This window comes from Apium graveolens, chromosome 1 (genome assembly GCF_009905375.1).
Source record: "Apium graveolens cultivar Ventura chromosome 1, ASM990537v1, whole genome shotgun sequence".
NCBI classification, from domain to species: domain Eukaryota; kingdom Viridiplantae; phylum Streptophyta; class Magnoliopsida; order Apiales; family Apiaceae; genus Apium; species Apium graveolens.
Window position 1 is genome coordinate 17,563,204 of NC_133647.1, and position 16,218 is coordinate 17,579,421.

The 16,218-nt window shown below is 32.9% G+C and overlaps 1 long non-coding RNA gene across 1 annotated transcript; it reads right to left on the reverse strand.

Annotated features, from left to right (window-relative positions):
• Window positions 1–7,672: 7,672 nt before the first annotated feature.
• Window positions 7,673–8,511, reverse strand: LOC141719477 (uncharacterized). Its single transcript, XR_012574114.1, has 4 exons — window positions 8,371–8,511; window positions 8,210–8,287; window positions 8,034–8,102; window positions 7,673–7,731 (listed from the first exon to the last, which is right to left on the reverse strand). It is a non-coding gene; the product is annotated as an uncharacterized LOC141719477 (long non-coding RNA).
• Between the last annotated feature and the right edge of the window lie 7,707 nt (window positions 8,512–16,218).

The window sequence follows — 16,218 nt, forward strand, 5'->3', positions numbered from 1 at the left end:
GACAATTTTTCATACAGACATTTTATCAAACAAAATACAGGCAACCGTATTTCTCTCAAATTTTAATGGCACCCAAGGACATAATCTTCCATGGAGAAAAGTTTGTTCCTAAAAACTTCTCTACTATACTCAACACGTCAGAGGCACCCTCTGAACTTCATTTCATTCAGGACTTTCTCACTAATTCTGATATTGGGTACGCTTTAACTGAGCCTGAATCGGTCTCTGGAGTTCAAGTACTGGAGTTCTGGAGGAGTGGAGTATATGATGATGGTGGTGCTCAAGGGTCCCCGAGTATTATCTTTTCATCAGGGGAAAATGAGTATGTTGTGACTTTGTCTATGGTTCGACAAGCACTGCAGCTACCTGAGAACTGTGTTTATTCTACGGTCGACGAACCAGTTCTTCACCAGTCTGGGTTATGAGGGAACATTGGCAAAACTTGGTAAGTTGAAGAGATCTTTTATGAGGAGGGAATGGAGTTTCTTCTTTGACTGCATTACCAAGGCTTTCGCCAATAAATGCTTAAATTTCGATGCAATTCCCATATTCAGCCAACAAATCGGGTATGCTCTTATAAATCAAACTGATTTTGATTATGCAAGTGTTATCTTAGGTTTTATTGGGGATAGGATGACAGAAGATCGAAATACTGTATATTTTGCCAGATTCTGTCAGCTTATTTATAAGTTCTGTTGTAATCAGCCCCAATATTTTGGTGATTTAATTACATCCTTCAGAATTGCTAAACGAGCTTTCACTGACTTATTATCTACTGATAATAAGAAGGTTGTGTTAAGACCCCTCTTAATACCTTTATCTGTCAAACAAGCCTTAATCACCTATGACCCTGTTAAGTACACTGCACTTTTTCCTGATGTTCAACCATCAGAACCTCATCCCTCAACATCTACTGTGAAACCTTCTTCTTCTAAATCTAAGAAGAAAAAGAATGTTCCTAAAACACTTCAGAAGAAAAGGAAGTTTGTCTTGAGAGATGAATCTGATCCTGAGGAACAGGTTCCTTCTTCAGAACCTGTTGAAAGTGAAGCTGAGAAAGAGACTTCTCAGAAGGATTCTGGAATTGGGGGATCTAGGCTTCTCAAAAGGCTTAGAAGAATGACAGTTCCTGACACTCCCAAGGAATCCAAATCAACAACGAGATACAAGAAACAGAGGGCAAAAAGGCCAGTTTCAGATGATGAAGAGGAAGCAGCTAAGAAAGGGGATCAGGAATCTCTGATCTCACAAGACAAGGAATTTGCTCCAGTCACTTCTTCTCCATCAACCCCATCTAAGGAAGCTGTTTCTGAAAAGGCTAACACACCTTCTGTATCTCCTGTTCATCCAGGCACAAGTGCTGATATTGATGTTCAAAACTTGGTTGTGCCTGAAGTAATTCTCTTAGAAGCTCCAACAGCAACTAATCCTTCTACAACACCTGCTACTGATGCTGTTCAAACTCCAGAGTTATCAACAACACCTTCTCTGCATCATGATGCTGATGATCAGACTTTAGGTGAGCATCAGGATTTGGCTGTTGATCAGAATTTAGAACCAGATCAGCAATTAGAGGATGGTGAAACCTCCATTGCTACTCACACTATTGTCTTATCAAAAGATACTGATTCTTTAAGTTCTGATGCTGCAAATGCTGGAGATACTGGTGATGCTGCTCCAACTGCAGATGCTGATGCAGCAGGTCCTTCAGGACATGCTCCTCAACATACTATTCTAAAGTCTGAACTGATTAAGAAGTTTGTTACCGGAGAAGCACCAGTACCTTGGAGTGAAACTCCTGCAGGACAGGAGTGGACTAAGGAATGGAACTCAGTTTCATGTGTTCCAACTGAAAAGCATCTTGCTGAGCACTCGACTAGAGCTGATGAAATGTTAAATTCTGATGATTTCAAAACCCACCTTAGAGTCACTGCATTGAGTACTAAACATCTACAAGGTCTTCACTCAACTACTCATGCAGAGCTACACAAGATTCAGGAAAACTTTATCAAACAGGAACAAGTTTGGAAAATTGATAAGAAAAAGTTCTTCCAACCTACCATTGACAGGATTGCTTATATTGAGAAGACTCAAGATCATCAACAAGCTCAGATTGATGATATTCTGAAAAATCAAGCTTCTCAGCAATCACAACTGACTGAAATCCAATCCTCAGTGGAATTGCTTATCTCTTTTCTACTACCTGCTGATGCCAAAAAGGGGGAGAAAGTAATTAAGTCCAAATAGAAGACTGACAAGACACTGACAGGAAAGGATGATGAAAAAGATGATCAAGGAAACCCTGGAATGGGTAGAGGTCATAGTCAAGGTAGAGGATTCACATCAAGACAAGCTAGTCACAGGACAAGTTCTGATACTGGGAAAAGAATAAGTTCTGCTACTTGTAAAAGGATAAGTTCTGATGAACTTTTAGATATTGATGAGGAAATGTCAAGACAGTTATTTCTTCAGGAAAATCCAGGAATGGACTTGGAGAGTTTAATGAAAGAAGAAGCTAGGCTTAAATTAGAGAAAGTCACATCTAAATCTGAAGGTTCTGGTAAAAAGCCACTTCCAAAACTCAAAGGCATTGTGATCAAAGAAAGGATACATACTGAAGCAACATTGGCTAGATCACAACCGCAGATAGATCCAAGATCCAAGGGTAAAGAAAAGATTGGTGAACCTATCAAGGTTTATGTGCCTCCTGAGGATGAAGAAATTACTAATGAAAAAGATGATCTTGCTCTGACTTCAAGAAAAGTTTTTAAAACAACCTCTGACATGGCTCAAGTTGTTCAGAGTCAAGAAATTGTAAGTTCTGATATTCAGAAGAAGCAAGTAACCTCTGACATAGCTCAAGTTAACTTGATATCAGAAGATATAGCAAAGACACTCCTACCAGGATTCACTAAAGCAAAACAGACTCAACCTTTGAAGACTACTGCAAGTGGTTTTGAAGCAAGAGTAGTTACTGGAAAGGAAGCAAGAGATAAAACTGGATTGGGAAGTGCTGATGAAAGAAGAATACATAACACTACCAATGATCCAACTTCCTTGAGTGAACCAGATATTGGAGCTACTCCTGAAAGATTGAATCAACTGGAATCTGTACAGATGGTTTACCATACCTACTTGAAAGAATACATCATGTTGTACTTCATGACAGATGGTAGCGTTTATCATATAAGATAAAATGCCATTCCATTGAAGTATTTTGAAGAATTGGAGCATGTACTTTTCTTACTTCAAGTGGATGACAGAATAACAGGAACTGCTGCAAACTATTTGAAAGAACAGATTCAAAGACAGAAAAGGCTTTATTCTGTTAAGTCTGACAGCACATACGTTCCAAAGTACAGAGATCACAATGGTGATATAGTTGAAATGAAGCCCAACACTGCTAAGATTATAACTACCTTTCTGGGGTACAGGGCTGTTGAATTCAATCTTGAGTCTGATAAAGCTTATTTGATCAGAATGGATCAGGATATAAGAAAAGCAAAGATCAATGATCTCAGAGCTGCAATCTTTCAAATTGGTGAAGATACTGCAGAGCTTAAAGATGCCAAAAGGAGAATGATTGATGAACTCAGATATGCTGAGAAATGTTTGTTGAAGAACTATCTCAGAACAACTCCTGACATCAGAGAGATCAGATGATGAAGCCAAGTCGAAGATCTACAACTGCTTAAATTCTGATATTTGTACAGACTGAAGTTGTTATCAGAAGTTGAATATTGGTAAAGCTTTAAGGACTGTAAGTTGTAGTTATCTAGTCTAATTCTCATGTATTTGTACTTAATATTTTTGACATCATCAAATATCTGTTAAACTTGTATATTATGCTAATTTACAAGTTGGGGGAGATTGTTAGATATATTTGATAATGTCATGGCTAATATGATTTATGTTTAGATTACAGATCTTTCTTAACAGGACAAATCAATACTTAACCGTTGATCAGTACTTATACTGGAAGTCAGGACTTAAGGATATCAGTACTTATATTATCAGGAGATAATCATCAGAAGTTAGATATCAGAACTTAAGTGCTGAAGGACGATCAGATAAGGACAGTAGCTGATTAAAGGAAAGAAGATCGAGATAAACATAAGAAGAGATATGCATGAAGAAGGAGTTCCGTGAAGAATGGAATACTTGGAAGAAAAGATATCTGATTGATATATTTTAGGAAGCAGAATTATATTCCATATCAATTAGCGATTATTTTGTAACTGTGTAGTATATAAACACAGACATAGGGTTTACACTATAAGTGTTATCATATTTGAGAAGATTATTCATTGTAACCCTAGCAGCTCTCGTGATATTTGTTCATCACTGAGAGGTAACAGTTCCATACTATAACAGAGTTTATTGTTTCAATAAAGTTTGTTTTCTGTTACTTAATATATTAAAGTTTGATTTGATTGTATTATACACTGTATTCACCCCCCCCTCTACAGTGTGTGTGACCTAACATTATAGATTATAGTAACTGTTAAATTTATCAGAAAAGAACTGCCAAAAACTACCAGCAATACTCATATGTATATATACCTTTGGGTGTTTTTAAAATTTAGATGTATATTATAGATTACAAAATGACTTCAAGAAGTGAGAAGAGGAAGAGATGGTCAGGCATAAAGAATGTAGCGGAGCAAGAGTTGCAAAATTTGGCTATAACGTGCGCAGAATTCAATAATGACATGGAAGAAACAATTATTTTCTACTCAGAGATGTATGCTACAATGAAAAATAGGAAATCTGAATTGTTTGCTCCTTCGATTGGCCTTGAGGAACAATTTAAGTAATATTCAAATGTTTATCTATTTTTATGATTTATATTGCTTTATATTACAAATTTAATGGACTCTGTTTCAATCTTTCAAAACGAAATAGAAAGTACTCTGAAGAATGGATCAAGAAAAAAATGTGGAAAGTCATCACAATGTAGTACTGAAATTCCACATTCTTATACAGTAGATTCACACAGATTCCTAGGTGATACGTCCACATCTCTACATGGTCATGAGAACAAATTCAAACAGAACACAGAAGAAATGATAAGTGCATTTGAAAAGTTTGGTGATGGATGGAAAGAACATCTTAATATTTTGAATGTACCTACTTAAATTGATGTACAATTGCATTTGAGACATCAATATTTATATATTAAAAGTGATGTACAATTATTTTTTTGACATTAGTATTTATTCATTGAAAGTATTGAAACAATGAACTAACTAAACACTTATATTCAGCAACATAAATATCAAGTATCTAGTTTTATTACAGAATCGTTCAAAACCAAACTATTGTTATATGTTTGCTAAGTCATCCCTGCTAACATAAATATCGAGAATAATTTCTTCAACCTCCCTCTGTACTGAGTTGATGCCTATCTTATCAGAAGGTGGAAAGGGAGATTCAACCTGCACGATAACAAAAAGGTAAGAGGAAACAGAAATTTATAAACTTTACAGCACTACAATCTAATTTTCCTAAAAGTAGTAAGTTTAAAAGACGTGAGTTGGGTGACAGTTAAGAGTTACTTTCCAAACAAAAAGTACCACTGAAATTTTATGCAGCATGAGATTTTAGTATTATGATTATTGAATATCAAGTAAACCCTTCTAATGTATTGTTCTATAGTGAGCTCTAATATAGTTCTGAAGTACATTACCTTATGATCTTTTATAATCATGTATAGTACACTATATTAAGAAAAAAATCACAAACTTACAAGTTCAAAAAATGGAACATGATTTGAATCCCCACAATATTCACTCTTTTCGTATCAGCTAATAAACATTCCTATAAACTTGTCTATTGACATGTTATCATTGTTATACCCAATTTACACTCACGAAGAAGATACAACCACCTACTTGTGAATAAAAAATCTAAAAATTACATGTTTTAAAAATCTATTAATGTTCTTTATATGTATAAAGATAGAAAATAACCGACTTTTATCAAAAAATATTGCAACAGTTAGTCATGAATGATAAACAAGGGATAAGGTCAATTTTTTTTCCAATATTGTGAATCTATGATCCATTCAGAAGAGACTCATTACCTCAGTGTCATCTATCCTGAACCAACTACCTTGCATATCTTCAGCATATTCTTTATGCTTCAAATGTAGAATTTCAATCACCTCATACAGATTATTAGCCTCCTCTTTCATCATATTGTCAATCTTAGACAACTGCACCATAGTATCTGCATACTCCAGATTGTAATAGAGCATATTGTCAATGTTAAATGGTTATGAAGAACAACAATATCTAAGATTGTAATAGAGCAGATAGCCGGAAAGCAACAAGAGGAGTTCCATAATCTAGCGAATAATAATAATAAGTGATGTTTATATATAGTATTACTTAATAATAGGCAAATTTCCCGACCTTCTCTGGATGGCTTCCCATGCAAAACCTGCCTTATGCTTTCAGCTTTGTCTCTTTCCACAACTCAATTCTAATATTCTACAAAGAAACATCTCCTCTGCAGGACATGATGGAACTGAACCTAAATTACAGATAAGATATAATTAATCAATGCATTTATGGGGATCACCAGTATTATGCAAAGTAAACTAATATCGTTAAAAACCTCTCACACGGTATGCACGATCCAACATCTGTATCGTACTTTTTCCAGCCCCAACACGTGCGCCAAGAAAAATAAAATCATCAACCAACTACATCAGAAGGGCAAGGAAAATAGTTAAAATAATAATAACATAAATTATATAGTGACAGCAGAATAATGAGACGTGCAAAAGATGAAGCAACCTGATTCCATTGTTGGTTCACTGTGATTAATATCTCATCATATATGGACTGTTTGTCCTTAAGTTCTCTTATTCTGCCTTCCAGATTGTGTAACTCATGCTTCTGCACGTCTAACTGCTGAACAAGTTTCTGATTCTGATACTGGAGAACTGTTGCGTCAAAGATTCACAGTATTGGAAAACAAATTGACCTTATATTAAGTAGGTAATGTAATGCCCGGAGAAAGATGCATTAAGCATATCTATAGGTAATGTAATATCATCTGCTACAGTCATAAACGAAATCAAATCCAACATCTCTGGGAAAGTAATACACTTGTTTATCTTTCCATAATTTCCTTCCTGAGAAAGCAAAATCATGATTCTGAACAGACTATTAAAGAAAAGAGAAACTCAACAAATTTAAACAGAAAGAAGCAATAGCTCTGCAACTAGACCAGTTAGTAGGGAATTTAAATAGAATGTTAGCCTTAATGGCTTAACAATATATTTAGGCTACCATGTTGATTAAACAATGGATAGAGACAATAACTAAAATGTTGAACTGCTCTTACCAAAAATAAATTGCCAATGGGTATCACTAAGGACACCTTAAATAGTAAGCTGTTTATATTACACGCTAAACCTACCAAACTGCTTTTTTGGTGGACAAAAATCTGGATCTTTATTGCTAAACCTCAAACTCAACGTGTAGAACAAGGGATTTAAGGATCAGTACATGAGTATTTTAACGCTTGTTGCTTAGACAACAATTACCTGAAATCTCTTTAGGACTATCGTCAAGATATTTGGAGCTTCATGTATTCAAATCTTCTAAACAAACCCAAGTTTTTTACTGGAAGAGACAATATTAGTTGTCATTTACATACCATCTTCAATCGCTTAGCAGAGTGCACAACCCCCGGTATGACTTGCAACTCGTCCAATTGCTTCACCAACAACATATAAATTGTTTAAAGTCAATACATACATGTAGTATATTACTGGAACTTTAAAAGGCAGAAAGCCAAAAACTAATATACTAAGAGTAGCAGTAACTAACAAGTTATTATTTGGTTAGAAAAATCAAGCATACACTATATATCAGTTGCCGGAACAATCTTATGACTGGTCTAAATCCCAACACTCTTAAACATGAGGAGAGTTTTGGGACAATATTTATATTATTTATATAATGACAGTTAACAAGTTCGCAATTTAAAAAGATTATTACAGAAAATGCATAAATTACCATCATCATGAAATGCCTCTGAACTACATCAACCAGTTGCTCTTTGGTTGGGTTGGAGACTGCATACGCCTAAAATACAAACCGCGTTATTACATATAAGTATACAATCAAAGGATATTCGACCAAGTTCAATAATCAAGTTCTTTATAAAAGCACAAGTTGGATAAAGTAAACACCTTAAGCAGCTGTAGAGTTTTTGGAATGATTCCAAACCCTTTCCATGAATAACGATTTTTGGTCTTCTTGGTAAGCAGCTGCATATCAATATCAAAATCAGAAAATTCCCCTAAACCAAATAATATAAATGGAATAAAAGGCGAGGAACTATATATCTTACACCAATGCTTTCAAGAACATTAACAATACCATAGACCTTCGCTTCTCAACACCTAAAATTAAACCAATTACAAAAAAAATCAACACGATATTCATTACAATTCACATATAAACAAGAATTACACAATTCAACACACAAGACCTCTCCAATTAAAGTAAAAAATCAAAAAATTATTCTAAATTAATTTAATAAAAATTAAATCGAGAAATAAAATAAAGAAAGGGGGTATCAGGAAGAATACCTAGACGGGCAACAGCATCATCAAGAAACTATAATAAAATTTTAAAAAACAGATGCATATAGAATTAAATTAAGGATGTTGTGTATATAAAGGGAGGTGGGAGAGAGATTACTTTGAGCATAAGAGACCAAGAGATTTCTGTTTGCGGCAGTAATTGGATTCTATGGATCCAGAAGGAAGTGAAGATGAATCTTTTGAATTCAATGAAAGCAGCGCCATTTCACCACCTATAGATCTATTCAAATTCATGAGAGAGAGAAGGGGGAGAGAGAGAGAGATGGGAGAGAGAGATGGGAGAGGGAGATAGAAATGTGAGAGCGAGAGATGTGAAAGAGAGTGAGAACAAGACATGATTTGTTTTTATTTTTTTAGTTTTTAGTTTTTTTTTTAATTTGAGAGGGGGAAACCAAAAATTGTTGGAGGAGGGAGTGAAAATATTGTTGAAGGGGGGAAAAGAATTGGGGAGGCCGCGCATTCAATTTTTAAAACTCACTTTAAGACATCGATTTTTAAATAAACGATGTCTTAAAAGTAGAAAGACATCGAATAAATACGGGGTGATGTCTATTATACTTGAGATATCAGTGGCATCAGTGACCGATGTTTAATGTGTGATATCTATTAACATTTTTCTTGTAGTGACCCGACCATCAATTGGTGGTTCAGGATCATTAACTTCAAAGTCCTGAAATCTTGCTTGCTCTGGCCCAATACCTAAATCCATGTTTAGAAAATTATGTATATCTGCAACAGGTCTATCAAATGTTTGAAGGTCATGAGATTCCTGTCTTCCAAGTAATACCAAATGACGTGCAACTACATTCCTATTAGGATGAACCAAATTAAGTTCATAACGGATGTTCTTATCACTAAGCCTTGAAAGAATAAGTCTAAATGTCTGTCTAAAATGTGTTGTAATCTCTTCTTCTTTGTAATATTTACATTCTCGGTATGCTTGTATATTGTCGGTTTCAATGATAACCCATTCGTAAGAATCTTGGAATGCACGGCGCATGCCTAATAAAATAGCCCATAATGCACTATTCAAATTTGTAAGTCCTGGAATTGTGCCATAAGTAAGTCTGAGAAGATGACCTCCTGCATCTCTTATAACAACACCAATACCATTTCTATTATCGCCTTCGGGAGCATTCTGGATATACTCACTATGGACATTGATCTTCACCCAACCATTAGGAGGAAATTGCCATACACGCTCAAGATGTTCCATTCTACCTAAATGTATAAAACAAAAGTTAACTGTTTATGGGTTTAATTTGATTATATCAGATATTATTAAATGATTGTTGGTAGTATATAAAGAAAATAATTCAATAGATGTGTCTGCTCCAAATAGTTGAAGAGTTTTACAACACAAAAAAAGATAGAAGAGTTGAGGAGATTTGTCTATTCCAAAAAATTGTGGGATTTAAAATAACTAAATTTATTGGAAAAGTTTAGATCGCAATAGTCATCATATTTATGTGTCCTAAAGATAATTATTATGTTGAAAAAATTATAGAAATAATAGTATTTTATTCACACATGATCTAATCAATTGAACGTTTAGTATTCCATTAGCAAAACAATTTTAAAATACATTGTTCATAGGTAATGTAAAATTATATATTGTAGAAGATTATATTATGTAAAATTTAACTACATATGATGAAAGCTAAGGTAAATTCAGATACATATACAGTTACATTGAAACTTTTCTATTAACAGCTTAATAGAATAATATCTATTATTGTACTATTAAAAGTTTATCAATTAGTTTTTTTTATTAGAAATAAAACAAAACCTGTTTTAATAGTTTATAAATTAGTAATTATTATTGAATTTCTTTTTCAAGAATTAAATAACTTTCTTCAATACGAAGTAAATAATTAGTTTAGCACAAACTTTATTTATCAAAATTTCGAACATGTAGTTGTTTCTGTGATTGCAAATTGTGATCACAAAATATGTAAATTCAGACAACTATATATAAATATCAAAGTAATGAATTCAAGCAAAATAATGGCAATGTTCAAAACAAACTTACATTATAACTGATGTCGCGGCTCATAGTTCAGATCTGTGGTTTCAAAATCCATGCAACATGTTATAACAACACTGTAGTGCTGTTACTTTAGCATGTGCACCATCAGTTTTAGTTCTAACCAAGCCTTGTACTCGGAAGTAACTTTCTTACCAACACCATACTGCTTCACTATGTCAATTGAGGCAAGTTAATTAGAAGTAGTTAGTGAACCTCTTCATGAGTCAAACACATTCACCTGCAAGACACGGAAATGAATAAAAATAGTCATGCGACTAAAAAACATTATTGGGAAAAATTTAAACCAAATGAAACTTTTATATTCGGTTCATCTGAAAATGTGTTAGACAGAGGGTATGGCATAGGTCTAATTCCATGGAAAATGACTATAAATCTGAATTTATTTCTTCACCTTTTACAACCTAAATTAAGAGAGCTTCTTAAGTGAAAACACCTTCTAAAGTTACTTTTGAGGATAACTATCAATTAAGAACCATTTTAAGACAGCTTTCAGGAAGAACCAAATCAACCTTTGTAATCTATAATTTTAAACAATGCAGACATTAATAACATTGTCATAATTTGACACATTTGTGAAAGATGTATTAACTCCAAAACTAAACTATAAGCTATGAATGCACAACACATCAAGAATCTTGTAATAAAAATAAGGTTATAGAGGATGGCGCACATAGATTCATAGATTTAAATTCGAGTTACATAAGAACAATTGAAGTTTACACAACTACATTACTTAAATTTAATAATTCATAGCATAAAGTAAAATCTTGAAAAACATTAGTTGAAGAGTGCATTTGTGACATTTTGAGTTCCAAATATGCGCCATCTTCAAACCCTCTAGCCATAAGTCGCCTTCTTCCTTATAGTTTCCTTGGACAACTCTAGTGCAAAGTGAATTCCACAAGTCTATCTCAAACGGAGGTCCATCTTCCAGTTGGAACGGTTTAGTACTCCTTGTATTTGGAAATAATTTGTTTGCTGGTAGCAGAACATCATTTCCAGCAATGTTACCGTACATGTCAGAGAGCAGAGTAATAATCTCTTTCACTCTTCCTCTCATGTCAGTATTGGTGGTTATCATATACATTTCAGCAGCAATACTATCTAATTCAACTGGTCTAAATAACGCCTTAAAGAAAATGTAAGCAAATATGGATGGGAAATATTTAGAAGATAGTACTGATAAAACCTCAAGATTAAAATCAACATTATTCCTCTACAACAGTCTGAGAGATGAGTTTAAAAAGCTTTCCTGATGAACATCGTGTCTAACACAATAAGAAACGAAGCTGTAGAACTGGTCACGTGTAACTTCCATCTGATGCTGATGAAAGTCATATAGCTTATCCCAGTCATGAGCTTCAAAGACATACTTGATATGTTTCTTTGGTTGTTTACGCTCCCATACCAACAAAAGCTTCACGAACAAACTGAAGCTTTCTGTCTGGAAAATGAGGTGAGAAAAAATAAGTATGATCAACTCTAGTGAAACATTGAAAAATCTGAAATTATTTTTCTGAACTGTCAACTAATTACATGACATAGTAACATAAATTTATTTGTAACAAACATCATCTTGAAGATACTAATTATTTGTATATTCTCTGGGAATTACATTTTTTTAACATATATTTTGATTTAATCTAACTTTACCAAATAGATTTTTTTTAAGGATATAGGAAAAAAAATTAAAATCTAGGACTGATGCAGTTTATCATGATAATATCTCCAAAAGCAGTTCTCTTTACACCTATTGTAGAGCCTTCATTACATCCATCATACTTTTTGATTGTATCTAGACATATAACATAACAAAAAGTGTTATAACCCGGACATAGTTGAGTATCTTTGTATGTAACCAATTTGGAAAGAGTCTCTTACTTCTTGTGTCATAACATATTTATTTCTCAAGTTTTGAGTAGACAATGTGATTAAAGGTAGTGCAACAAAACCGACTAAGCATATTATTTAATTGATAATTTTAAAAGACATAAAGTGAATAATATATATAATTCAATATTTTGCAAGTTTTTTTTTCAAAATAAAAAAAAATAAAAAATCATCCTTATATTGAAATATAATATATTAATGTAATTTATAGAAAAGGCTTTTAAATATAAGGAGAAAAGGAGAAAAAACCAAAACAAAAAAAGGCAAAAGCAACACAAATAACGTTGAATTTGAGATTTTAAAAACCCAAAAAAATACAACATACCTGCCGTAAAAAAAACCCAAATAAAGCAAACTGTCTTAAAATGGTTTCAACACATTTTACTTTACTTTTCCTAACTTTAGGAATTCCTTGGATTTTGAAGTAAATTAGTAGTTTCAATTACAAATACAGAGTCATTAATTTTAAAATTCACATTTAAGTCATATTAAATTTATCCTTCAATTCCAATATATGTGACTTTAATTTTAATATGGATAAATATGTCATGTTCTCTTTTAACGTAATATAATAAGATTATGAACATAGGAGTACTACCAAATTTATAATATTAAAAGAATCGGAACATAGAAGTACTAATTTAAAAAGTGTAAAATGCTCCAGCACAATGCTACCAAATTTATTTAATAGATAATACGTAATTCTAATATCCCCAAAAACATACAATCGGAAAAACAATAAATAACATTGCTCGAAAGCAATGAGCAAGCTTATTTCACATCTCAAAACCACTTTATTTTACGTAAAAATAATAAGCTCTTGCATATCATAAAAAGGTCCAGCTGCAGCGACTCATGCATCAATTATTAATATTGAGCAACCTACGTAACACGTGGAACATAATAGTTAGAGTACGAATACTAAATTATAAAATATTAAATTATAAATTATCACACAATGTGCGCACCTCTGTCTCAAGGCAATGATATCAGGATAGTCAATATTGATAAAGATATTTGTTGAAGGTAGATTTCCTATACGAATGATGCCTTTTTGAAATAGATAAATGAAATGAAGTTAGAATTGCTTTCCACGAAATAAAGTATAGTGAAAATTTTTGGTTCATAATATAAAAAATACAGGAAAGCAAGAAAAATTCACCGTGGTAAATGTTGATACGGACAGATGCAAAGATAACAATTTTCAAGTTTGTTCCTATATCCTAATATAAAGACTCAGTATTTGGTGGTAAATTATCCACTAAATGAACACGGTGCGATGTCCTAAACTAAAATATGGACATGAGAAATTGACCTTGAAGAACAAAAATGTTAGACGATGATATTGTACTCATCCGGATTAGATAAATATAATATAGGATTTCTTACTCTCCATCGTTTAGTTGAAGCGCATCATAACCCTTAAACCAAACCTGCTCAGGACTATTCACATTGGTTCTAAGTCCTCGACAACACCAATAACATATGTTTATATATTATAAGTAATCAGGATGAGAAGTTTACAATTCTTGTATGTGAGCGTTTAAAATGTTGTACATGTGGAATAAGCAGGCATCTCATCTTCATTATAATTCAAAAGAGTGTTAGCTATAGCTGGCATAGGAGTCAATTCAAACTTGTAGCGAAAATCATGAGAGTATCCAACGGCACCATATCCACAATAGTGATGGAAGGAACCGTATGCAGAATGTGGAACGTATAGGCCTGTACATACCAGTTGCAGGCATGACACCTATGTTCCTTATAAAGTATAAGGTTCCTGGATTCAACAGTCCAGCAAATTGATTCCAAATAGCAGGTGACACAACTGCAACCAGGTGTGTATTCTGTACTCAAAATAGATTTTAAGCATCATTAATGGATATAAAAATACAACCGGTGTACATTATTTTCATTACAACGGATAAATATCAAACACACCTCACAGTCCAGCAAAATAAGATTGTGCCTCAAGACCTCTCCAAGACCATTAATTGATCTCCACATTCTTGTCACTCTAACTTTCAACGTCTAGGCAACTTGAGTGGGATTCAGATCAAACATATGCTGATGGTCTTCCATATCTGGATCAAATATGGTCAAATTTTAATAAGAGAATGTATTATGTATAGTAATTTTTTGTTGGAATTGAAGATAATGATTACAAACCTGGATGTTCTTATGCTAGTTGAGTATAGAACAACTGTCCAAGATAGTGAATATATAGTATTCTTTTAGTTGAAGATGGTCGGGTTTGAATATGGTAAAGATACTCAATCACAACATTTTTTAAGCATATTTTGTCATCTTGATTGCAGTAAGTTAGCCTAATTTTGATAGGCTATGACATTCCGTATCAATCACAAAATATTTGGCAACACTTATCACATTCCTCAACAAACCAACATTAAGATAATTTTGTAAGAGTCATCACAATAAGGTTGTCATATATCATGTTGTGCAGTATTTAAAAATTAAGGAGCTTAAATTGAGTATATTCAGGTTAAAAAACACATAAAATTGTATAATGTTAATATTAATTTGTCATATTGAAAAAATGTCCTATATTCTAGATTTTTTAAATTTATCCACTGTATTCCACTAAATCGTTTATGTCTAAAAAGGACATTGACTGTAACATAAAAGGTGTATGACAGAATCCATGACAAATAAGAACTATAATGGTATAAAATTATGGTTTTACCATGATTCATTAATAGAAGATAAATAAGTTACTCTATAATTATTGAAAATCAAAGTCGTATATATATGTCTAGGCAGAGCTCACATTAATAAAGGATCAGTATCAAAAAACATGGATAACAATTCATGGAAACAGAGTATAACTAATAGTGATAATTGGAATAACAAATACTGTCACTTGAATGATACTATTAAAAATTATTTCTGGAATAAGCAAATTGAAATTTCTTCAAAATCCTCATAGTTGAATAATGACCTCAACCTTCCTGCAATCACAAAGTGAATGATTCAGTAATAAATTTTAACTTCTAAATTTTAGAGTGATAAATAAATAAATTGATTGTTATGTGAAAAAGGGAACCATGGTATATGAGGAAATAGGATGTTTAACATAAGATGATAGTAATATGAGTACCTTTTTAATTTTTTTGTTAACATATTTAGCCGAGCCTGGAGTTACATGTACGTCGTCAGCTTCCGAGTACTACATATGCACATACCGTTGATAAGAAAGTCCGAGAATTTATTAATCAGGCAAAATTAATGTTCAAAGAGCAAATGTAAAACAACAACATAATCCACTCACTTCAGTATTAATGTTATTGGAATAACCTTCAAACAGAATGGGAGAATCAGAAGGAGTTGGAGTCTGCATTATAGGTTCATATATATCTTTAGCATAAAAAAGGTTGTTGTCCTCAACAACGTTTGATTTGGTTAGACTCAGTTCTACTGAAATTGGTCTTTCAACTAATGATTTAAGAACTTTGGGAAAGCTTTTGGATGGATCCTAAATAAATTTGTAATAAATTAATTTTGGATATGTGATATAACATATATAAATGCAGATTTAATATTATTAAAGTTGTTTACCTTATTATAATCAAAAACTACCTTTGCAGCACTTGTTCCAAGAATTCTTCTAGCAGCTCGATCATTCAGAACAACA